Here is a 25,542-nt window from a genome sequence, read left to right as displayed (position 1 = left end):
TTCAAATGTCATTTTAATAATGCATTCATTACAAAAAACGTTTGCTTGAGGCCCTCGTTCATTTTGTAGACTCTGTAAAACATTTGCGAACTTTAAAAACAGTTCCTAGTCGTGCTGTTCATTTCATTCATTCATTTATTCTTATTCCGTATATTCCTCATAATATAAGTGATTGACGTGAAGTTAGTCATAATAATATAACTGTATTATTGCCACCAAATGGAAATGTTTACTGGGAATACTCTATTCTTTCGTACAGTAGAATTATAAAATAAATGTGATAAAATAACTGATAAATTATTTAAAGTTCATAATAATTATTCATTTATAATTATAAAATTTATATGGTACCGTTCGCTCACTTTCAGACACATTAATTTCAAAATTTTAAATTAATGATCGGGGAATGAAATTTTATGGACGCCATTATATGGACGCCATGACACATTATGACGTCACACGTTATGTCGCTAACCAATGGATTACATTTGCACTCATGCATACAAATGAGCAGTATTTAGCCTATAAAGTATTTGGGAATCTCATGCATATGACCCCTAGTCACAAAACAGTTTTTTAAATTTTAATATTTGGGTAATAGACGCATCCTCAAAACTCCTTGGACTGACGGGTGGACAAATGTTGAAGTTCTCAATCGAATGGGGAAGGACCGAGAAGTTCTACGTAGTATCAAAACCAGGAAACTACAGTACCTCGGCCACATTATGAGAGGACAAAAGTACATTATTCCCAACTTGTCATTCAAGGAAAGATCAATGGTAAGGGTAGCAGAGGACGGCGCCGCATTTCGTGGCTTAAGAACCTCCGTGATTGGTACGAATGCAGCTCCACTGAACTGTTCCGGGTAGCAGATGACAAAGCTAAGATCGCCGTGATGGTGGCCGACCTCCGCTAGGGGATGGCATAATAAGAAGAAGAATATTTGGATGTGCCTTTATATATGTGCTATGTCGCTGCTAGAATTCTAGATTCTATACACAAAAAAACTTGAAATGGATAGGATACACGTAGCAAATGATAGAAAATATGTGAAGGATGCTCAGGGGAGAGATCTGAAAGCATCTGCTCAGCTAGCTGCTGGTGAACAGCTGGGGACTGAATGTAGTGGAAGCAGTAAATTGAGGCCAAGGTTCAATTTTGATAGAAGCATCTAAAAAGTTCTTGTTTAATATCCGTGTGAGAAAATAAAACGAAGGTAAGTCTGCAATCACTACTTTTCAGGAGAGGTAAAAGGAAATTGTGTTTTCGATAACTTCAATGTATTCCTTATAGGTACGCATTTACTTTTTATTTGGGATATTAAATTAGTTTTTAATATTTTCGGACTAAGGTTCAAATAGACTATATGACGATCAGGCACATATATGCTAAGAGCGTTTTAGTGTCTATGATCAAATCTATGCCATTCCGACATTTACACATGCATATTGTATGACAGCTATGACATCGTATTTATACTCTGTGACTCCCTGTGACACAGGACGCCAACATAAGAAACGGGTTTTTCGACATATATATGACCGATCGTCATAGAGTGTATTTGAAGCATAACCCCAGTTTACTATCGCATACAGATGTTTTTTTTTATTTATTTATTTATTGTTTTGTTATTAATAGTACGCTACTAACTTCTCTCATAATTCGAGCAACGGGATCTCACTAAGGCATGACTATCTCATCATCATAAACAAAAAACGACTTGCAAATAAGGGTTAAGTAATTCTGTACGACTAAATAATGAAACCGTAAGAATAATAAAGCCAGAATTAAAGAAGAGAAATGTTAAACATATGGTTATCGAGCAAGACTGTAATATTATCTATAGGTACTATATATACGTATAATAAAATTCAAACATCTGTGTGATTTTTAAATATTTGTCGACAACTTTTTTACCATTTCCATGATATCTAAGCACAACACTAAATGTCGATTGGTTCCGTTATAGCCAGTGCCGAATTAACTCTTGAGGGGCTGGCCCGAAACCCAACATAATATCACAGTTTAATAATAAGTTTAAAATGCTGCGTGCGATTTTCTATCGGTACAATGAAAGTATTGCTCCATTGGTGCATGCTGCTAAATTATTCTATTTAAAAGTAGTTTTTATTATGCATGCTCAATTTCGTCACCGTTTTAGCAAAACCATCTATGTGTCGTTTTTATCAAAAATGACTTTTAAATGCCATCTCATTCCTTATTTTTTTCTCTATGGCCCAGTAAAATGATATATGTGTAAGGCAAACTGGCTCTGAGTTATTTCTTAAAATAAAAAACAGCTATGTGTAAGGTTCAAAAACAACGGTTCACAAAAACAACTATGTGTATATCTCTATATATATAAATATCTCGTGTCACGATGTTTGTGGTCGAACTCCTCCGAAATGGCTCTGCTTTACCGCTATGTGATTAGGGTATCTCTATCCAGAAAATTTTTCTTTTATGTTTTTGACAATTTTTTTTTTGTATTTTTTTTATTATTTGGCATCAAAAAATACCTATAACCCAAAATTTTCACCGTCCCACCCCCACCCTCCCATTTTTTAATCGCGATTTTATTATTTTTGTATGAACAAATTTAACCGTCGTTCGTATTTCAAACAGAACGAAATTATTTATGTTGTTGAATGACAGAAGGCGCTAAGTCCGAGAAGAATTCAAGAGAAGCGTCGCGTCATTTTCACATTTCATTCGGCATATCACAACGCAGTACGTGCAAAATTTTGTACGATTTATTTTAATTTATCTATTTTTATGTGCGTGTATTACAGTGCACAATGCCAGCAAGACGCAAGGGAGGCCATTTGGGCCATCGAACGAATAAAGCAACAAACATGCAAAATAGTAGAGCAGAAAGAACAGACGAACAAATCCAACAAGATAACAAAAACGTGCGTGTAAGCATGTCGCAATTGCGTGCATCTCAATCACAAGAGGCACGAGCTGAACGAAACCAACAACGACAATTGGAACGGAGCCAAGCGCGCCGGTTCGTAGTTAACACACGCAGAGCAAACGACCGACAACGCCAACAAGTACATCGAACATTTACATCCGCTTCGTTCCTTCGTTTCGCATTCGAGTACGAGCCAGATATTGAATATTCCGCTCATCCGAAAGTGCTGACTGGTGCTATGGACAAAGAATGTCCCCATTGTCATGCGCTCAAATTCAAAGATGAGTCAGCCGGGATGTGTTGCGCATCAGAAAAGTGCAACTACCAGAAATTGAGATACCACCAGAACCATTGAATGGCTTGCTCATCGGCACGGTTCCAGATTCAAACCTGTTCCTGAAGTCTATTCGCACATTCAATTCATGCTTCCAAATGACTTCGTTCGGAGCAACAGAAATAGTTCACAATACTGCGGCAAATGGTCAACAATTCCATTCTACGTTCAAAATCAAAGGCCAAGTATACAACAAAATAAGCTCATTGCTGCCAATGCCAAACGAACTACATAAATTTTTACAAATCTACTTCATGGGCGGTGAGGACATCAATCATGTGGATGCACGTTGCGGCTACAATAGCCTCAATTCGCCTAATGCCAGGCGCATCGTCGGTGAACTGGACGCCCTGTTGAATGAGCACAATGAATTATTGAAATTCTTCAAAGCACACATGCACGAATTTCAAAGTGACAATCATGCTATTATCATCAATCCTGATAAAACACCAGCTGGAGAGCACGTGCGTCGATTCAATGCGCCTGTTGTTGACGACATTGCTGGAATCATGGTTGGCGACCGCACATCGACGCGAGAAATCGTGATTCGAAGAAGAAATAATAATCTGGAGTTCATCGCTGACACACACCGTTCATACGACGCTCTCCAATATCCGCTAATTTTCTGGAAGGGACAAGACGGATATTGCATAAATATTAAACAACGAGATCCTGTCACAGGTAATTAATTCATTATGAACATCATTACTCATTTTGAATTGAGAAAATGAATGGTTGATGTTTTTTTGTTTTTATCGGCGGTCATCGTCAACAGCGCTCTATTCCTCTTTCTGTCATATATCCCAACCCCACACACTTACGATACATTCGTTATTTTTTATTTAACAACCAAAATATTCACTAAAATAATTTATATGGCAGAACAACGTTTGCCAGGTCAGCTAGTAATAAATAATAATAACACATAGATGGTATTTTGATATCGAGAGTGTAATGTTTTTTTACAGTTGGCTACACATAGTTTGTTTTTTTATTGTGCATTATGGTCTAATGTCATTCCACTCATTACGTTTTGTTGCCACAAGTGAAATGTGCTTTAATAATTACAAGACTGGAAGTGAATTAACTTAATATAAAGTGAGTAAACTTGTTAATTACTAATTTAGATTATACTAGGCCATTATGGTCTTAGTAAATCGTCAGTAGTTATTATTTTTGTTGTGTCTAATGCTGTTTTAGAAACATAACCTTACTTTCATCAACATGAATTAAAATAAAATATTACAGTTACTCTGTCATTGTCAAAGATATCTGTTTGGTTATTTTATAATACATAACAACTTTTTATAATAATAGTGTTGTAAATACAGTTCTAATAACCTGTTATCCTTCTTCCAGGAACCGAAAATGTACAATATACAATTAACTAAAGTATGCAGCGAATCCCGTCTAAGTGATGGACAAATAGTAATTATTGAAGATATTCGTTTAACCGAAGGGACCTCAGTATCTGAATCAACTGCCAACGGTCATTTAGAAATAGAACAAGTATTATACCTATGTGAAGAAACTGGTGAGTTTCTTCACAAACCAGCTGAATCTGAATCTTCATCAATAATTGATATTGAAGTCGGACATGAATCAAAAAGTGAGAAAAAAAGGCAGTCAAGAAAAAACAGAATTTTGGGTAAATCCTACATAGGATATGTTAAATCTGGTGAAAAAATTGTTCACGATCGATTGAAAGATGCAAGAAAAATGAAAGCTGCATGCTCACATAAGGTGATTGAGAAAAAAAACCGTCAGATCATTTCTTTGTGGGGAATTTTCTCAAGAAGACAGGCAGGAAATATTCAATAATTTCTGGAAAATGCCTACATGGCAAATAAAAAAACAATACGTAAAGGATTTGGTTATGCCCAGAAAAATAAAAAGACGAAGGAAAGTTGTTTCAAATAAAAAAGAAAAAGTTTTTGGTTACGACATATTTTTAATAACTCGCAATTTTTTAAGATTACGTGTTTGCCAAAAATTTTTCATAAATACCCTGGGTATAGGCGAGAATTCATTTAAAAGTTGGGTAAATAACCATAAACGTCTCGATGACAGTCGCCAATTAAAAGCAACAATGACAGCTAATAAGAATCTGACTAAAGATAAATTGGTAGTGCAACCAAAAATCAAAGCGAGAGAGATTTATGAGAAAAATGTTAGACTGTGGTTGGATCTAATTCCCAAAGTTCCCAGCCATTATTGTAGGGCAAATACCTCCAGGGTATATGTGGAATCGTGCTTCCGATCCAAAATACATATGCATGATGAATATAAAAAATGGTCTCTGGAAAATGGTCATAAAGCAACAGAAATATCCTTTTTTAAAAAAATTCTTAAACACCAAAAAATCAGCATCCACCAACCACGAAAAGATCAGTGTGACATCTGCTGTGGTTATAAAATGAAGATTGTTTCAGAAATGGAATACAATAGCCACATTATTAAAAAAAATGATGCTAGAAAGATCATAAATGAAATGAAGGAGAGTACTAGAAGTATTACTGGACGGTTAGTGATCACGATGGATCTCCAAAGTGTGCTGCTATGCCCAAAAACACAGGCATCAAAAATGTACTATAAACAAAAGCTGCAACTACACAATTTCACCATTTACGTACTTAATAATGAAGACGTAGAGCTCTATGTATGGCATGAGGGAAATGGTGGGGTATCTTCTAATGAATTTATCTCATGCATTATAGATTTCATCTCATCGAAAGCAGGGCAATACAATGAAATAATTCTAATATCTGATGGGTGTGGCTATCAAAACAGAAATAAATTACTCGCAACTGCTCTAAGTGATATCTCTAGAGAGAAAAACATCGAGATTCAACAACTTTTTCTAGAAAAAGGCCACACCATGATGGAGGCCGATAGTGTACATGCCACCTTGGAAAAGTATTTTAAGCCTCCGATAAATTCACCGTCTGATTATATAGCACGTATGCGGCTGGCAAGACCAAAACAACCTTATAAAATTAATGTTATTGATTTTGAATTTTTCAAGAATTATGATAAACTAAAATCTGGATTAAGTTCAATCAGACCAGGAAAACGAATCGGAGATCCTGTTGTATATGATATTAAAATGTTAAAGTATCTACCAGATGGAACAATCTTTTACAAACTCAACTTTGCAATGGATTGGGAAATATTACCTCATCGACGAATTTTATCACTGCAACCGTTCGATGGCCTTTGTAATTTATATAATGAACCTGTACCAATATCGCAGTCAAAATACATACATCTTCAGGAGTTAAAAAGTGTAATAGAGAAAGATCACCATTATTTCTATGAGAACCTCACATTCAAACCTGATAATAAAAAGTAAACGAACTTATAAATGTTTTATCACACTATTGTTTAATATAATGATATTAATTATCACTTTTATAACTAGTATTTAATCACTACGCCACTATGTATATTCTAACTATTATTTATGTAACAATTTTATTATTTAATTTTAAGTATTTCGAGAGTGCAAGTTTATTTTTATTCACATTTTTATGAATAAATTCAACTATGTGTATTTTCAAAACGATCAAAACAACTTATGTGACATCACAAACTGTTTTTTTATTATTTTTGTATTAAAAATAAAAGATTTATGTAAATAAAACAGTAATCTTATACCATTTTCTGCTTATAATAAAGAAATCTTCATAATTTTAATGTTTAAATGTAATGTGATTTTTTTATTCAGTTTTAACCTTCTCCTGCACAATTTGAGAAAGTGCACATAGATGGTTTTGCTAAAACGGTGACGATTTGTAGAAATAACAAAATAAAATATATATTTGATTCACTCATATTATGTTGTATAATATGGTTTATTTTATGGCTACATGTAAATTGTACGTAAAACATTTCACGGTGGCACAGTTCACCGTAAGGTTTCTTATCGGAAAGAGATGACCGTATACTATACGGTCACCAATTTTATTAGATTAAATTTGAGCATTAATTCAATTTGCATAGCTGACTTTGATAAAATTCATGAATACAAGAATTAAAACCTAACTAGCCTAACAAATAATCCAGTATATCGACTATTTTCAAAATTTGTTTGCTGCTGGCTTCCTGTAAAGTGTAAACCGACAAGAACCGTGTTTTATATATAAATGAATTGCATGTCAGTACTATACGAACCAAAGAGGTTGGGCGGTCTTTAATATACGGCCATATAATATTTCCGATACAACATTTCACGGTAAAGTGTGATACGGTGAACTGCATATGTACAAGTTTCTGGACACGTTATTTTATATATTATATACCATGGTGTGATAATAATATGTGAACAAGGGCGGCAATCTTAACCAAATACAATACGTTTGTGTAAGTAGAAAAATGCCAATACGAAAGAGCGATACTGCCAGTTTTGATACTGATATAGTAAATCACATCATAACTTGAAGTTGGATATGCCTGCGATGAATATAACATGAAATTTAAAGGACTCTCTTTCATTATGTTGTAATAAAATGATGGACTTAAACATATTTGCATCTTTATGCTTCAGTTATGCAGGACTGATTTACGACATGGTATCAACAGTTAAGCGATGCTGTTGAATAACGCTTATGCATTCGTCGCCGACCCACGCAGGACCCACAAATGCATTGTCCTCCGGAGTGAAATGCGTGTCATTAAACGAATATGTCATTTTCGATGCAACCTAACTGCATTGACGATATGCATAATAATTATTAACGAACGAGCACGTGTCGTAGAAAAATACGAAATGCAACACTGAAATGTTGACACATGCCGCATTACTATGCAATACGACTTGTTCGGTCCCACTTGTACGAATAAAATAAATAAATGTATATAAATTAGTATCTGAATAATATAAGATTGTTTTTTTTAAACATATATCTAACTGTATTCATCGCATTATTTAAACTGTTTAAAACAAGCTTACGAAACAATCCAAAATTTCCATTGATCGTTTAAATTTCAATAGATTGTTAGTAATATAATTACTTCAATGGTGTTAACTGTCAAGACTTGTTCAAATAATATTGTATTAATTAAAATAAAACATATTATTACAATACTTATTACGTAAGAGAAATCCAAAAACAAGGACATGTCTGATACTAATAAAACTACAATATTATTTTCGTATGACGCAATAAAATAAAATGGTCTTTATACCCCCCCCCCCCCCCACGCACTGTTTATCAATAGCAAAACAAAGTGAAAGTTAACTTATTTAAATTCAACAAAACCCCAATTATACGGTTTTGAAGGGACTGACAAAAACAACATACCCACATAGCAAGAAAATTGATTAACTAAAAATTCTAATTGATTTCGTTGCATATTTGTGGTTTGTTTATAATATAAAACTCTTCCGATGTTTTAAATTGTCGTTCAGTGTTGAATCTTTATTAAAATATTCTAACAAATAAAAATTATTGAGGTTAAAACGCATACAAAGCAAACACTTTTTAATATCTCTTGCAGCATTAAATGTGTCTAGGGCAGAGCAAATAAACAGAACCCATGTCAACAAAAGTAAACAGTAGCATGTCATCTCGTTGGCCGTTGCTTGTTGACCTGATTCCATTTTTTTTTTAATTTCTGTTAACATCCATGAAATCCTCAACCCACATTTTTGTCAATATGGTGTTATTAGGAGGTTATTTTGCTTTACAATAATACTTACCAAAAATATAAATATTAAATACCTACGTTTCCATGTTTTTTTTTAAAACTCATTTGTATATATATAATATAGGTGTTACTGAGTAAGTACAGTGAGTTAACAAAATGATAATATAAATTGAATCAAATTCAAAGGGTTGGTTGATTAGACAATAATTATTCAATATTTTTTTAAATATTCAACTTACAGAATGATACCACAGTCATATTATATACCGACCGGGTTGCCGAATAGTTCATTCCGATGGTAGTGCCGTCTATTTCACGGTAATAGTTGATACCCGGCAAACATTTATTTCACCATAAATGAAAATTTTTGTATTTTCGTTTTTATTTATTTAAGTAGGTATTAGTGTTATTTTCCACAGAGAAATTTGTAGTAGTAACTCAGAGTGGGTGTTCGGCAGTGTCAAATCGTATCTGATAACAGCGTTATTATCAGGTAATTGATACAAATCAATATAAATTAATGTTCTTATTGAATCTAATATAATTGGAACATTAGGTACAGTTTGTAATGCTCCACGAACAACGCGTCATCTTTTATCTCAATGCAATACGGTCATCTCTTTTCGGTAAGACAGCTCACGTAAAACTGTGATACGTAAAATTTATATGTAAAACCCACAGAACAGATAATAAATAGAATACCGATTGGCTATATTCAATACGCCGCATCTTGATGCAGGGTTTTGAATGTGTGAGTGTCCTACGAAAATGAAGCATGCATTATGAACCTGCAATAGGGCGTGTAATACACCAACATTAAATGAGCCTAAATGCATAACCCAAGAGCAGTTTTCAGTATTAGACATAAAACGTATTCTTGACACGTGTGTAAGTTTAACCCGGATTCTTCCTTACTCGAGTCGGTTACCTGCTATCGCCTTACTTGTTATGTATTTCAGTTCCTTGGTAAAAACCTACACTAAAGTATTTTGACTAATTTCTATTTACTTTTTAGTTGTATAACATTTACTTTCTTGCATCGCATGATTCGCATGTATGAAACAATCTTAATGTAGCTGGTGTCTAGTCATAATTTTATAGATATTACTAAACATAAGATTTCACGGTAGAGTAGAGCTGTTTTTCTCACAAATCAAATCAGTCTACATACATAAAAGCTCTCGCAATCTTCGATGTAAGTAAGTGAAGTTGAGCTTTCAGAAAGTTCGTTTTACATTGCAATCACACCGGTCGGGTCAAGTTCAGATACTCGTGCAAAATTGAATTTTCGTTACGACTTGTTTTTGTTGTTATTCAGAAATGAAATAAACCAGATCGTTCACCGCAATGTGATTTAATTTGTGAAACTCGAACGAAGTTAAATCTATTCATAAAATATCTACAAACGATAATAGTTATTATGATGTTAAATAAAATACTATTAGATTAAATGATTGAACCGGTTGATGCTAAAAAAGAAACATTTTAGTTTTTATTTTACACATTTGTTTATGTAAGGAATGCGGATTTCGCGTTCCGGGCACATAAACCCCGATTTTATGTGTACGGAATTTATGTTTTACCGTTATTTGCGTGTAATTATTGAAGTCCTGTTTTACATATTTATTTCCCACAATTTAGTCCTAAAATATTCAAAAATAAATCAACGTTTAAATTAAAAATCCAATGAATTATGAACATATTCAGTGCAATGTGGCATACTTGAAATGAATTCCAGGCACATGTGAGGCTGTTGGTTTCAAAGTCGGTAACCTCCATATTCCGCCATTTTGAGATGATCGCAAAAAACTGTCAAGCACATTTAGAACTGCAAATAGAATATTTTCTTTTTGCAAATATATTACTTATTAAGTACACAATTAGAAGAAAAGGCGAATAACGAAATAAAATGTCCTTAATGTCGTCATACAAATAAATAAAAAAGCATGTTTAGAGTTATCGCTAGAATATAAAAATGGCTGCTAATATAAATGATTTTGCAACCAAACCTTCGATTTTTTAAATTATATTTGACTAACAAACTGATTCGCTGAATTTGATACCTACACCGGAAAGGTATTTACAGAATCGGAATAAAATAAAATATAAAAAAAGTAAAAATTGAGGTGAGCGACTTTGAAACTATTATCCTCATGTGCGTTATATTTCGTCGCTGTAGGATTGGTTTGTCGAATAGACCAAATCTCAAATGTTGAGGAGACGAAAAACAAATTTCATTATCTTATATTTAAGTACATGGAGGTATTTAAATTGTCGTTTTGAATGTGGTATATGAATGCTGTATTCATTACAAAGTAATTTAAAGAAAAGGATGGTTCTGGTCCATTTAGATACAAAATATCATTCTGCATTAAAAGGTCGACTTCGACAAGAACGGATATTCGACAAACCAATCTATAGCGACGATTTGTAGACGTCATGTCTGCAGTGCCTAATACCAAGGTTACAAAACACGATTGTATAATTATATTGTTTTGAGTTGTTTTTTTTTTATTTACGCCCGTTCAAATAATGTCTCAGTAAAGAAAAGCAATTTACGTTTTACACCCCTTAAAAAACGTAACTTCGGGGTTTCACTGTAAATCAAATTGGAGTGAACTACCAATAAGCCACCGGTCAAGTTACACGAATCGCGACGTTATGACGTGCCGACAGAATGCATTATTTATTGCAATACATATTCCTCGTTGCACTTCAACATTTCAACCGTTGAAGACGTTTAAAACAGATTTAGCACGATATTTTAATAAGCAGTTGGTTTATTCTTTGTATGACAGGCGAAAATCGGCACGCTATGTGCGGCATTATTTACAATGGACGTTTGTAATTTGTATTTTTAAGAACCGCATCATCAGTGCATTGTGATTTTGAATTTTGATTATGTTTTACGTCGACTCTCAATCATGATGCTCTCATTCCATTCAAACCATTTTATCATTCTCAATCACTTTCAAGAGACGGGTCAATATGGAAAATGAAACATATTATTTTCACTAATGTATTGTACGGAGGCGTGAAAACTATGTAGGTATAGACAGGCGCGTAGACAGGGAAGGAAATAAATACGAATTATTTAGGTGAATCGAATATTACTACTTCTTTGTCAGGATCTCATGACTGAGGGTCGTGACCCAGATGACTTGGCTGTCAAATAGCCTTCTCAACGGGTTGACTGCTCTCCTCTGGGGATTCTCAATACAACACTATTGGCCTGTGCCAGTGGAAGACCCGTATTACTCATGAGATAATGGAACTAGGGAACACAGAATTATTAATAGGAACTGGCTTACCCTACTGGATGTCGAGTGTGGAAAAATATGGGATAAACTTAAACACGTGTTATAATTTTTAATAGTTTCGTCTGTATGATAATAATAGATATTAAAGTTTGTCACGTAAATGTAACGTGCTTGCAATATTGAGGGCAGTCGGCACGCTTTGTTATACTTGAGTTTTACGGCCTGTAAACATAAAGTACCCTGCTTCAAAACGTTGGTCCATGGCGAGGGCTGTTACATTTATATTAATTAATCTGTTCTGTGGATGAAACTATGTGAGGCATTCAACGTTTACATTGAGATTCTGACGCGGCACGTCTAAAATACAAGACAGCATACGACACACACGGACACTAACTAACCTAACTGACCATTAGGCGTCGTGCATTCTTTAGCTATTTTTGGATGCGACCGGTCGCAATAACTAGTTATAGCTGCAAACTAGATGTTCATCGGTAGACTCAAAATGCAGAATGTCTGGGTATGAAGAATGTTATCGGAAAGGGGGGGGTCAGTGCAGAGATCAGTGACATCTGTTATATTTTGTTACTCCTCCCCCATACCACTTTTCTATGTGCGCACCAGGTTAGAGTTTTTTTCAAGAAAAACCACGTCTGAACCTGTGATTTTTGAAGGCACTTTCAGTAAATCCATGCTTACTCTTCCGGGATATATGGCATGGCATGTCTCATCGTCTTGTTAGAACGATAATAATATGTTTATTCAAATTGAAGAAGGAGAAGCACTTGTACCCGGGGGCACGTGGTTTTGTATCTTTGGTCAAAATCATCGCTGACGTCTGATAACGGATATGGCATAAAAAGACGAGGTGGAGAAGAATGGGATGGCCACAGTAAAGTGATGTGTGAGATGAAGACCTAAATATAGCCGTGTTATTAAACACATAGGTACGCCACAGCAATTGCATAGTAAAAAATTCCAAGTAACACAAAAAATCAGACCGTTGGATGATTTTCTTTATACAGCTTAGCTTATCGAATCTTAAACGAGCGAAAATGCAATGTGTTATCTGTAATGAACGCAAAAAAAACTACATCGTGTAGTCGCTTCTGATAAATTTACAGATACCGTTTAATTTTGACTGATTTCGCGAAATTGCACGCTTCACTATCGGATACGCATGTTTGGTGTAATATCCCTTGTACATAAGCCCGGTCGCACATGTACCAACTCGTATTGACTGCAGCACGTTGAATTTATCGACATGATTTTGATGTCACTTACAAAATACACATATCATCGGTGCGACATTTTTGGTAAAAAAAAACATCAGCTTGTCGTATGTAAAAAAAATCACTTGACATGGGCCGCAGGTAGAATAGCAAAATGTTGCATCGGCGGATAAGCCGTCTCGCACATCTAAACTCGTCTCGTCTGCAACATGTCGAATACGTCGATGTGACGTCATCGTTATTCACAAACCACACGGTGCCAAATGGAGCCCGCACATTTGTGGAATGTGATATTAATTTGAAAAAAATATCTAGTATTAAAAGCAACAAGCTGCATGCGATTCACGCTAGTGTTGCGGTCACGCATGCGCACAGACTGCGAGTCGGTCATTTCTATACAGATATCAGGCTGGCCGGTGAGTCAGGGTATATTTTGAAGTTTCGAGATATTACGCGCGACTTCAGTGCGACGTTCTTAGGTTTGGTTTATTGCTGTGCCGCAGACGTGACGAGCTTAGATTTGCGAGCCGGCAAATGTGCAGATGCTACTTTTTCATTCGCTTCGGTTAGCCGTGTGAGGTCATGACCCCGATATGGTAGGCACTGAATAGAATTGCAACACTTCCGGTCGTTTCGATTTATGAACATGCCCCAGTCGAGCCGATTTTGTATGTGCGACCGGCCTAAAAACAATTTACTCACATTTTGTGTAAAATCTTCACTTACCTGCCTGCATGGTGATAATTGACTTCAATTGCACAGAATTTCGGTTAACTGTCTTACCTGAAACAAACAAAATAATAAAAAATAAGTTTTCAATTAAAATATTTAAAATGATAATATAAATTACTTCCGTATATTAAATTCTACATGATGGTATATTAGTCGAAAGTTGTTTCAGTTGTTACATCATTATCAAAACTGCAAGGATAAACACTTTGTCTATGCTAGTATTTCATGTACGTCTAATATAGAGTGTCTATACTAGCAGACATCATTATCAAAACTGCAAGGATAAACACTTTGTCTATGCTAGTATTTCATGTACGTCTAATATAGAGTGTCTATACTAGCAGGTAGTGGAACTATTGCAGAAGATCAATTTAGAGAAGAAGCGTATTATGAAGATCGACGTATATTATTAATAATTTTCGCTTGTATAATAATATGTAAGTACAGGGGCGGCTCTACCTTCATTGTTCGTAGGGATCATCCCCATATCGTTATCATGTCAAAAATACACGTCCGATATATTCATCATTGTCATACTACAAATAAATAAAGCAATGATTAAACTATGTAATAACATAATGATGATGACGCGGTATTAACACAATCACTGTGTACCTTTCAGTTAATTTTTAATTACCACATTTAAATAACATGCTAATTGCATATATTGGCCGTTCTATCTCGTTCTACAAAGAATGTGAATCCGTTAGCGTTAGTATACGCATAATGGGGAGCGAATCAAATAACCCCTAGATGAGCAAAAACGCTCGCTGTATTAGTGTATGTCGTTCAAAACTGATAGTGGTAAGTCTATAATACATATTATCATTATTATTAATAAAGTTAATATTGTTAAGCACGATTTTTAGATGTGATTAAGTAACAACTAAGATAATCATATTATTTATTATGAAAAATTACCCACTTCCTCATTAATAAAATCATATTATTATAAGTAACTTGGTACATAATGTATAATATGAGAAAGTAGGTAGGTGTATATTTAATAATTAATGGCTAAATCCCACCACCTAGAAAGTCGTCGAGCCGCCACTGTGTATGTACATAATATGAGAATAATTTGATATATTTTTTTTCCGGTCATAAATTATCTCAAATCTTAGTTTTGCATGATTTCTAACAATAACTCAATCTTTCAAGTGATAAAATATCTTCATAATTTGCATTAGCCTTGAAGCGTCCGACCAATTTTCAAAATCGTTTTTAAAACCGCACGCCAAGTTTAATAATAAATTTCAATTTAGTCGACAGGCAACCCCGAAGTTATGTTATCCAATCGTCATTACTTGAGCCAGGAATGTTATTTAACAAGGAGCACTTAGCATACCCGGCTGACCGCAGGAACCTTTCAAAATACCGAACTGTATGTAAGCTCGACGCTTGGTCCCTGCGTGGTTTTCTTGTAAACTGAATATTCAAAACTTAGCATTAGGAAAATTGTGTTATGCGGTTATGCAAGAGACGTGTAATTGCCTAATCTGTGTACTTTACTTTAAAACAAACATTTTACACCAGAACGAAATAAAACAATGTAAGGACTGACTGACAAGTAAATAGTGTGGCAGTGAAAAATAAAATTATTTTAAGTACGGAAAGTGTTTAATTTTAGTTTTTATACATAAAAGTGAAATAGAATTACGATTAGAACTCGCAATTTCGTGCCGCGGCCTGAGTATTTTAGTTGCCATGTATTTAATGGCCATTGATTAACGCCCAATACCCACTATGTGCAGTCCGTGAAACGAAACCGTGAATTTAGATCGTAGTGTCATCACTTCGAATGTAATAATATGGTAAACTTAAAAAAAGAGTTCACTTTTAAGCACAATATACCTACAAAACTAATTTATAAGATGAACATTGGCGTTGGGATACAGACGCATTGGGAGAGTAAATACCATATTGGCGTATACAAATTTACCCTTAGGCATAAAGCTCGACGCGCACACTACTGAGTAGGCCCCCTCCCACCCGCGCATTACCCTTCACCAATGTAATAAGGGGCCCAAGAAGCACAAAATAATTATTATTACAGCGTCTCTCATAACAAAGCAATAAAAATATTATATTATTTCTCGGGGCTTGTAATTAAAATCGGACACGCAATAACTAAACAAAGAGTACACTGTTATTGTATAATGGCTTCTCGCCCTTCTTATCGACGACGCTTCGAGGAGCGTGATTTTGCTTGCTGTGTTCAATGAATGGACTACGTTGTATTTTCGTTAATTCGTATCGCTGAGAAGCGAAAAACGGTGACTCATGGGGCAGGAGGGCACAAGGCGTCGTCAAATCCAGTGTGCGCTGGCGTATTTGATTACGTTGTATTTCCGATGATTTACGCGCCACTTGTAGAAATTTTGCGCGAGCGCCCCACTCGCTGCGTCAATGGGCTTTATGATTTAGTGCTCAAGTAGAGTTCATTTTTGAAATTATCTGTTTTATCACAAAAGAATAATAAAAACATAAAATGATTTTGGCCGTGTCTGGAAAATACATACGTATGCAGTTAGCAGTATCACAGTGCATCATGAGTTGTACCGGAAGTATATTGTCGTAAAACAATGAGATTAAACTCTAATGTCTAAAGAAAACACTTAAAATTAGGTAATAAAACCACCGGGATACAAGGGAAAGACAGAACAAAAAAGTTAGGTAGATAAGTAAATTCGAAATACAATTAAATCGTCTGTGTTTACATACAATTCTGAATGATTGAAAATTAGGTGGCATTCGTAAGTATCAAGTCATACCTATCAATATGAAATTTAAGTTATTATTCAATCTAATAAAAATGGAACATTACTGTCTGCAAAGGTCCGCGAACAACTCGTTTTTTGATCTCAATACTATACGGCCATCTCTTTCCGGTAAGACAGCTCACGATGAACTGTGCTACGGCGAAATGTAATACGTACAATTTACAAGTATCCGATTTTTGGGAAACTAGGCTTCAGGGCGGACTAAAATTTTATAGCTATTTTATTTTTCACACAATTCGTCGATTTAATAATCAGTCAATTTTTATATTAGGTATACGATTATATTCTTACCATTGCCATATTGAAGTTTTCGTATAGAACTGGTGACCCTAAACGGCCTAAAATGTATCATTGGTACCCTAATATGCATTATTTAATCACATTTTTCTGATAATTGTATTTTGAAAAAAAGACACCATATTACGATCTTTTATTTATCCACTAGAAAGACAACGTGAGTGTTTGACGTATGTCGTATAGGTTATATATATAATACGAGAAGAATAATTATCAATAATCTATGTAAATATTTTTAAAACCGTGATAAGGATCCATTTATTAACAAAATTGAATTTGAATGATGGCAGGACCCATGGAGTTTAATATAAACTTTGCTTACTCAACGGTTTTTTGAAGACACGGTCCGCAGCTGGATATCAATTTCAATCAAGAGGATTTTTCGTTGGTATAATATACTTTATTACTTACTACTACTTGCTCGCTTACAAACATGTGATATTAATTATTGAAAAGAGAAAAATTTGCATGGTCGTTAGTTAGTTATCGAGAATGGATGTATTTATTTATTTACACTATAACTTATAACAAATAATACCGTCACAAGAAAAAAGAAGAGAATATATATATAAATACTTAATAATAAAAAACATAAGTAGAATTTTATACAGAAAAATAAAATTTCGAATACAAAATACATAGCATGTCACTGAAAATGTCTACGTCTTTGGGGAGCATATTGAGTAGTCTTGCACTCCTCGCTAATGGTGCCTGATAGGCTTGACACGAGGAAACGGTTCCGATCCAGAATAAATCATTGCTGCGACCACGTAAGTAATTGACAGGCACGTGTAAATTTAAATTCGTTAGGAGATCAGGATTATAAACCATTCCCTGCGAAAACAGTCAAAAATGTGTCAAGAGCAGAATTGATCTACGAGATTAAAGAGAGTGAAAAGTAAGCATGCCTCGCAGAAAGGCAGTCGGAAAATAATCATTTGAAGAATTATCCAAAGGAAAATAGTTATATGTCTTGAACTTAAAATAAAGACATCGAAGAAATTTACTTTGTACAACACACAAGCGGTAAAAATTAGATTAAATTACTTATAGAAACTTTACGTAGGCAATGACATTAATATGGACGAAGCATCTAGAAAATAAAATGACACTCACTTTGTGTCGGGTATGCCGGATGGCGAAATTCATATTTTAATATCGGTATCCTACGCTAAAATGAACATTCTGCTTGCAAGCGGTTTGGCGACACCGCTGGGTCTGCCCATACAAAATTTATGACTGTCAGGTTTCGACTCCACCGTTATTACTGTGTTACAAAATGCCAATGTGCCTAGTTAAAAATTGTACAAAAAATCTACTAAACACTCCTAGAAAGATGGGATATCACTTTTCATGTGTTAGTATTATTTATTATTTATAAAATGCCATTTTAAGATATTGATGAATGTTTATTCAATGCAATTGAATGACAGAAACCATTGGACAGTCGCCTGTGATGCGCTGGGATCACTTGCGTCTAATCTCCGAGAAGTCGTAAGTAACCGAGAATCTGTTTCTAACGCAATGAGTCATGACACTAATACGCCATTACAATAAAGGTTATATTACTATAAATTCTCGAAGCTTGTATCGCATAATGGAAACGGATACGTCATATGGTCACGTGACATCTACCTATACATCTGTGAATGACTTTCATGCACAATTTCTCGTGCGCGCCGGTATGAAGTGAGTTGTCCATTTAATATGTCATTGAACGTAGGTAACAAAAGTTAAATTTATGTGTGCAAATAAAATAATACATAACAAATATTCTAAAATAAATCTTGCATGTGTGAAAAACGAAGGCGGATCGATTGAATTTACCAGTAGGAATTATTTAATGGTTTTAGTTGCAGAGCACCTAACCCTCAACATTCACTGGTAAAGATGGATATAATAATGCAGTAGTTAAGTGCCTATGTAGGTATAAATGTATTTTAAAGCGCGACTTTTTCTAGGCACCATTCGCAAGATAAGCCATCTTGTACAAACAGGTATGCGCTGTAAAAACAAAAGGCCCCTTAATTAATGCGACGCAGTGCGCGGACGTAAATCTTTTGTCTCCGAAGCGTAGAACCGGTTTCGTTTACCAAAGAGCGCCCTCCAGAGGAGCTGCTGATAAGTTATTTTACCCTTCAGTCGTTTGTCTCGCTGAGTGAAGCGAAAAAATTTACAGCGTAAGTAGGTAGGTAGGTACCTGCCCTGCGCAAGTGCGTGCGCAGGTGGAACGGGGAGTGCAACAAGACAGTGACCATATTTTATAACAGGAAAATAGGAAGAATAATACGTATGGTGGGATGCAGTTATCAGAATATGTACAATAATGAAGTACAATTAATTTAAACATCGAATAACTTTGAGTCTACTGTCTGCAATGTGTACGCATTGTTTATAGTGACACTAAACACAAGTTTTGTTATTAACAGCGCACCGATTCATCATGTAACCCACTATACATTTTTATGATCATGGGTTAGTGAGAATTGGGACCAGTCTCAGAAAATAAAAACAAGAATTGATATAGCAAGGAGTGCCTCCTCAAAATAAGACGCCCTCTCAACAATCGAGATCTGATACTACGTATAATTCACATGTTCTTTCAATCCTTATCCCATGGACTCTCAACCAGTTGAGTTATTCAAGATGTGGCTGTATGGACGCATCTTCAATAATCGTAGGACTGGCCGGGTGACAAATATTGACGTCATCAAATGAATGGAAAATGACCGAGAAGTTATGCGTATTATCAAAACCATATAACTACAGTACGTTGGCCATATTATGAGAGGATAAAGGTACGGTACATCTTCCGAAGCCTTAGCAGTATCTATCAAAAAAATGAGAGACTGAGAGATTTAGTTACTTGGACTGAGCATTTTTAAATTCTCCATGCGTGACGCGGTTGTCAGTTCAGTTTAGGCATTCCCAGTCTCATATGACTTTCAGGGGGTACGTACATAACCCGCCTTGTTGGAAACTATTACTATCACATTTTTTACCATTTAATAGAACAGCGGGAAACACCGAATTACCATTTTTTTAATACAGTGGACAAAATAGTTACGAATCCAACTAGCCTATATAGTTTATGTTTCGTTAATTATGAGAATTTTTGCGTGTGTGTACCTACCTACGTATAACAAAATTCGTATTTCGTGTTAGTATTAAAAAAAAACGATTGCGTTGATACCTAATTGCTATAGAAATGACTAAATTAATTAAAATCTATTTTTTGATAGATGGATCAACGTTAGATTCCTATTTACTCAAGTATGAACGGACGGTACAAGGAATTTCACCAAATTATTGTATCTTTCATATTATTATGCTCTATCAGGAGGACCCAGTATTTCTTCTTTACGAAAATCTATCATTTTCATTGCTTTACTATGCACCAATTTCTCAATAAATAATCCTTAATTTATCACTAATTACTAATTATTCAGCTTCCTAGTGGGAAATGTTGGCTGTTCGTTTGACTCGCGCATTACTTGTATGCAAGATGGTCGCCCTATATTAGGCACACTGCACATGATCAAAAGCTGTCCATTCATATGTCACATTCACCGAGTTCTAAGCAAGCGTCTCTTTTGTTGTCGACTATTGCATTCATTGGGCGATGAAAGCTGATACGAGATGCGTAAAATCCATTCAATCCTACAAACGCGTTTGTTCCTCAAAGTTCGCCATTTTTGTTATACGAAAAGACTACATATAAATACAGATTCGTATGTGGGATTTAGTAATGTATATCGCCAACATTTAACATACACATCAGTATGAATTGAACGAATTATAATATTATATTTAACTATTTCTTTTATTCAACGAATAATACACAAGTTTTGAGAATATAATTTTCTTTATATTGAACATATATAATTTGAAAACGCTACAGTATAATATTTATATATCGGAAGTGTTTTCAAATTATGTATGTTAAATGTTTAAAAAAAATCACGCGAAAATGTCCAATTATCTAAATATTGCCGGTCTAAATTTTCTTCGCTATGGGACAGAAATAGCACATTAACAAGGTCAATTTTTGAGCTATAAAAATCGACGTGTCCCCGAATTGTGTGGGTACACTGGTACGACCGCGTTACAAAGACTTGAGTCAGTGAACTGATACGTCAGATGGTAACACAAAGTTTCGCTTTACGTGGCCGTATCATATGATCTGGATGTCGCCCGTAAATGCGACACTCCGTAACCATATGGAACAGCCGCACGGATTCTGCCAACCGATCTACGTGCTGCAAGTCTCGGATGGCAGAAGGCTTAGGACGTAGCGATGGACCGATGGAAATAGCATGACTTGTGCTTGCTCTACCTTATGACTGTAGACCGTTCTTCCTCGCTTCGACTGCACCATGGACACAACAATATCATTCTGCCTCCAATATACATTTGGATTCATTTTTTAAGAAAATGAAAATCTTCATCTTGGGACGGTGTCATTGCAATCCTTGTATATTCGAAGAGCGAATTTTCTTTTAAAACATTTCATTATACTTCGTGGGCCTTCTATACCAACAAGTAGTAATTTTACTTGTCACACTAAAATGTCAATCGTAACTCAACTATTTTCAAGACACCCATCGCATGACGGATGTGGTGTTTCATGATGACACTGTCTGTGTTGCGGTTACGCCATTTTAAAAGCGCCATTAAGATTGTATATTTTTGCGAATAGTTTATTTTTTAAAGCATTGAATAAGAAGGTTATAATTTGTTTCTTTTAATCCATTGTTAAAGTAAATTCTTTCTCTTCTCTATTCACATACAGACACATCATTTAAATAATACTTCTTACTTCCTTGTATTTATATATACTTACTGCATAATATTATGTCGAACTAACAAAAAAAATGTAAACGAATCAAGCTATATTATACCCAGTGAAAATTTGTTCGAGTATGACTATTTGCTATTTTTACAAATGAGATTTTATGGCATTATACTACAGCGGTTGAAAGATCGAATACTAAAAAAAATATGGTATTCTTATCTATCAATAGGTAACTTAATAATTTTGATTTTACCACATTCTTTTGTAGTAATACAAAATAGAAATATCAATAGATATATACCTATATATAAATTTACTCACTTACTAAGACTTACTAAAAGCATTTCAGTCGTTTCAATAATGTTTTTGTTCGTTGAAAATTGGTTTCAGTTACAACATTTTATTTGTCAGCCTCGTACTAACCATATTTTGTCAGAGATTCTGGACCCGAGATATACACATTTGTGTCTTTCATAAGTAGAATGTTTCTTATTCTTTTTAACACCAAAACAGGCAAAGATGCCTAATGGCAGTAGTATAGTAGAAGAAGTTAATAATTACAGGAACACTCCGCCGCAAGCCGCCTTTAATATTATGTTTATCTTTATGTAGATCGATTAACTTTCTTTTGCAACCCGATTAAACAAAATGAAGCAAGTTTTTAAATGTATCAATTGTGAAATATTTATAAATTTTTAAAACAAAAAAAATGCGTATGTACATAAAACACCTACGAGAGTTTATGCCAGATTGGTAAGCTTTACATCGAATTTAGTTGCTTAGGAACTGTAGAAAGATTACTATAGAAAATGTAAACCTATTTGTGTGTGAAATAATTACGTACTTATTCTAATATCGTAATATCACCCACGTTGGCGCTTATTTGGAGACTTTACGACCATCATACAAAACGTACCTACCTATTCGAATTACGCAAAATGCCATTTTTGTCGAATTCAATTTATATTCCACCGAATAAACAATCTTTATGTGACAGCAGATACGGTTATGTTTCCACTAAAAGTCGTATATCTAATATCTATCAGTAATATCAATAACTAACCTTTAAAAGTAGGTAACACTTTGACCGAAAACACAACTCGTAAATAGAATGAATTAAATACGCAATTCATGCCAATAATACTATTGCATTACAATATTTATTGATTTTTGAATGAAAATACATTTGAATTCGAATTTTGAGCAGTCAAAATAAATATTGGAATAATCGAACATGTCAATATTACTGAATAATAAAATATCGACTCTAAATATTTAGTGAAAAACGGTTTAAATTCAAATTCAAACTATTTATTTTGAATACAATGAACATGACAAATAATAAATTCAAAGCGTTCACAACATAACATAAAAAATAAGTGTTAACAATATTAAAATAAAAATACAGGTTAATACGAGTGAATAATAAAAATAATATTACATAGAAGCACACCGAGTGAACTAAGTAAAACCTATCTTAAAAAACCTATAAAACAATGTCAATCTGAATTCACATCACGTAAGTGGAATATATTAATATTCGAACCCTCCCAATTGGCATTACTAATGGCAAATTAGTTCTGCACCTTGGGAGCACAAATAACGGATGCTCCCAATTTATAAGATAATTATGACATACAGGTCAATACTACCAAGAGTGGAAGTTTCCATTAACTCCGTATAAGTCGGAAAAAAATGTGTAGCTACATAAAGATCTCTTCTAAGCTTTAAATTACAGTATGTAAACATATGTAAGAGAAAGTCAAAGTAAAGGGGTCTAAAAATGGTAATTCTTTACCCACATTAAAAAAATATATATTCATGAAGTTGTAATTATTTAAAATGTGTTATAAATACATATGCCCTTTTCACTATGGCTCAATATATAAGGGAAAGCAACCCTGTTTTATTCTTAGCATTTAGGAATTGTATCAGTGTGAGTAGCTAAAACAGTAAAGTTCACCACCCGGATGCGATGGATGTGGGTTCAAGTCCGATTCGCTATTTTGTAAATAATATCAACCCATGTTTGCGAGGTTGTTCCAAATTATCCAAGTAGGACTAATATTAATCACCAGTAGTAAGACTATATTGGTTAGAAAGTCGAAAGAATTAGCGTTAACATAGCTATGAAATCTTAAAATGATTTAAGGGAATTAATGTGTACAAACTGAAGTGCCTCGAGTAGAGTTGGGTTTCGGGAATTTCCCGACGGGAATTCTCGAGAAATTTTCGGGATTTTCCATCCCGAATCTCGAGAATGGAATATTTTAACATTTCGGGAAATCCCGGATCTCGAGAATCTTTTCTCAGGATTCGGAATTTCTTTATTATCAAATATTAATTGAAAAACGATTTTCTATTTGGAAAAAGTGGACAAAAAACACAAAATTCAAGGACTGGTCGATGCATTTAACACAATTAAGCCAACGTCGAATCAAAATAAGCGCAATTTTTGCAACATCGGGGAATTTTGTGTCTCAAAAGCATACGCGATTGACAGTCTGTGTTTTTTGAAATTCTATTTTAATATGTTTTAAATTATCTTTGTTTTCTTACTTCTATTTTGTTTGTCCCGAATCTCGAGATTGAGATTTTCTCGGAAAATACCCAACTCTATTCTCGAGGAAGGGTGTTAATAGAAATATATTATATCAACGCAGATATAAATTAAAATAAAACATCGCTGTATCAGATGTCAGTTAGTGAAATAATATCATTATCCTATTTAAAAATAGGTTTCCTTTTTGTCTATGCGTTGATGTCTTTTTCACGTTCTAACGTCATAACATTTTCTTTTTGAGAACCTCCCAGAAAACGTACATAACGACAACGAAACATGCATTAGCCAGACGTTGTGTTATGTATGGTGGACGTCAAACTAGACACGGTCTTGAATTACTTGCCGATGTAAATGATGGTCATCCGTGATTTCAGACACGTACAACGCGGGGGTCTATATCAATTTTGTTTCTACGTTTTGTTATTTAACTTCTTTTTTGTTTTCGTTTTAAGTGAGCAAAGAGCGGTGAAGGATAGCCTTGTATTGTTGTTAGGTCAATGACGGACGAGCTTTTTTCATTTTGAAGACGTCAGTGTAGCAAATGTAAATAACGACGTCTCTTTAGTATGGATTGAAATTTAACCTTGTTACTGTACGTATGTATATTATAACATGTATGTGCATAATTTTAATAAAGGTCAGAACTGCTTGGATGGACGCAGTTTATAAAATAGTAACAAATAACTCAAATGAGAAGTTACATTGTAAAAGTCATAATTTTCAAAATCTGATACAATTGTAGCAGATTTCAACAGAATATTTGAAATATAATTATGACATAAAACGTTATATTCTGGATCCGCTATAGTCAGGTCGAGACACGAAATTGTAAGCTTTAATGGTAGTCTTAGTTTGTTCATACTTCGAATTCAATATGGTTAACAGTTTGTAGAAAATGATTAATGCTGCATATCAAAATAAATTGTAATAATTTAAACCAAATATGCAATCGAAAATATTCATTTATTGCGAACTGGTTT

General features: G+C 34.3%; 1 protein-coding gene across 1 annotated transcript in view; it reads right to left on the bottom strand.

Moving 5' to 3' along the window:
• Sema5c (Semaphorin 5c) overlaps window positions 1-25,542 on the bottom strand; it is a 459,820-nt gene that overhangs the window by 122,342 nt on the left and 311,936 nt on the right. The gene's annotated exons all lie outside the window — the stretch shown is intronic.

The sequence above is a fragment of the Rhyacophila brunnea genome, unplaced genomic scaffold, assembly GCF_057557595.1.
Source record: "Rhyacophila brunnea isolate RB1 unplaced genomic scaffold, BYU_Rbru_1.0 scaffold_6, whole genome shotgun sequence".
Classification (NCBI taxonomy): domain Eukaryota; kingdom Metazoa; phylum Arthropoda; class Insecta; order Trichoptera; family Rhyacophilidae; genus Rhyacophila; species Rhyacophila brunnea.
The sequence above is the reverse complement of the archived record's forward strand: the minus strand, read 5'-3'. Positions and strand labels throughout refer to the sequence as shown.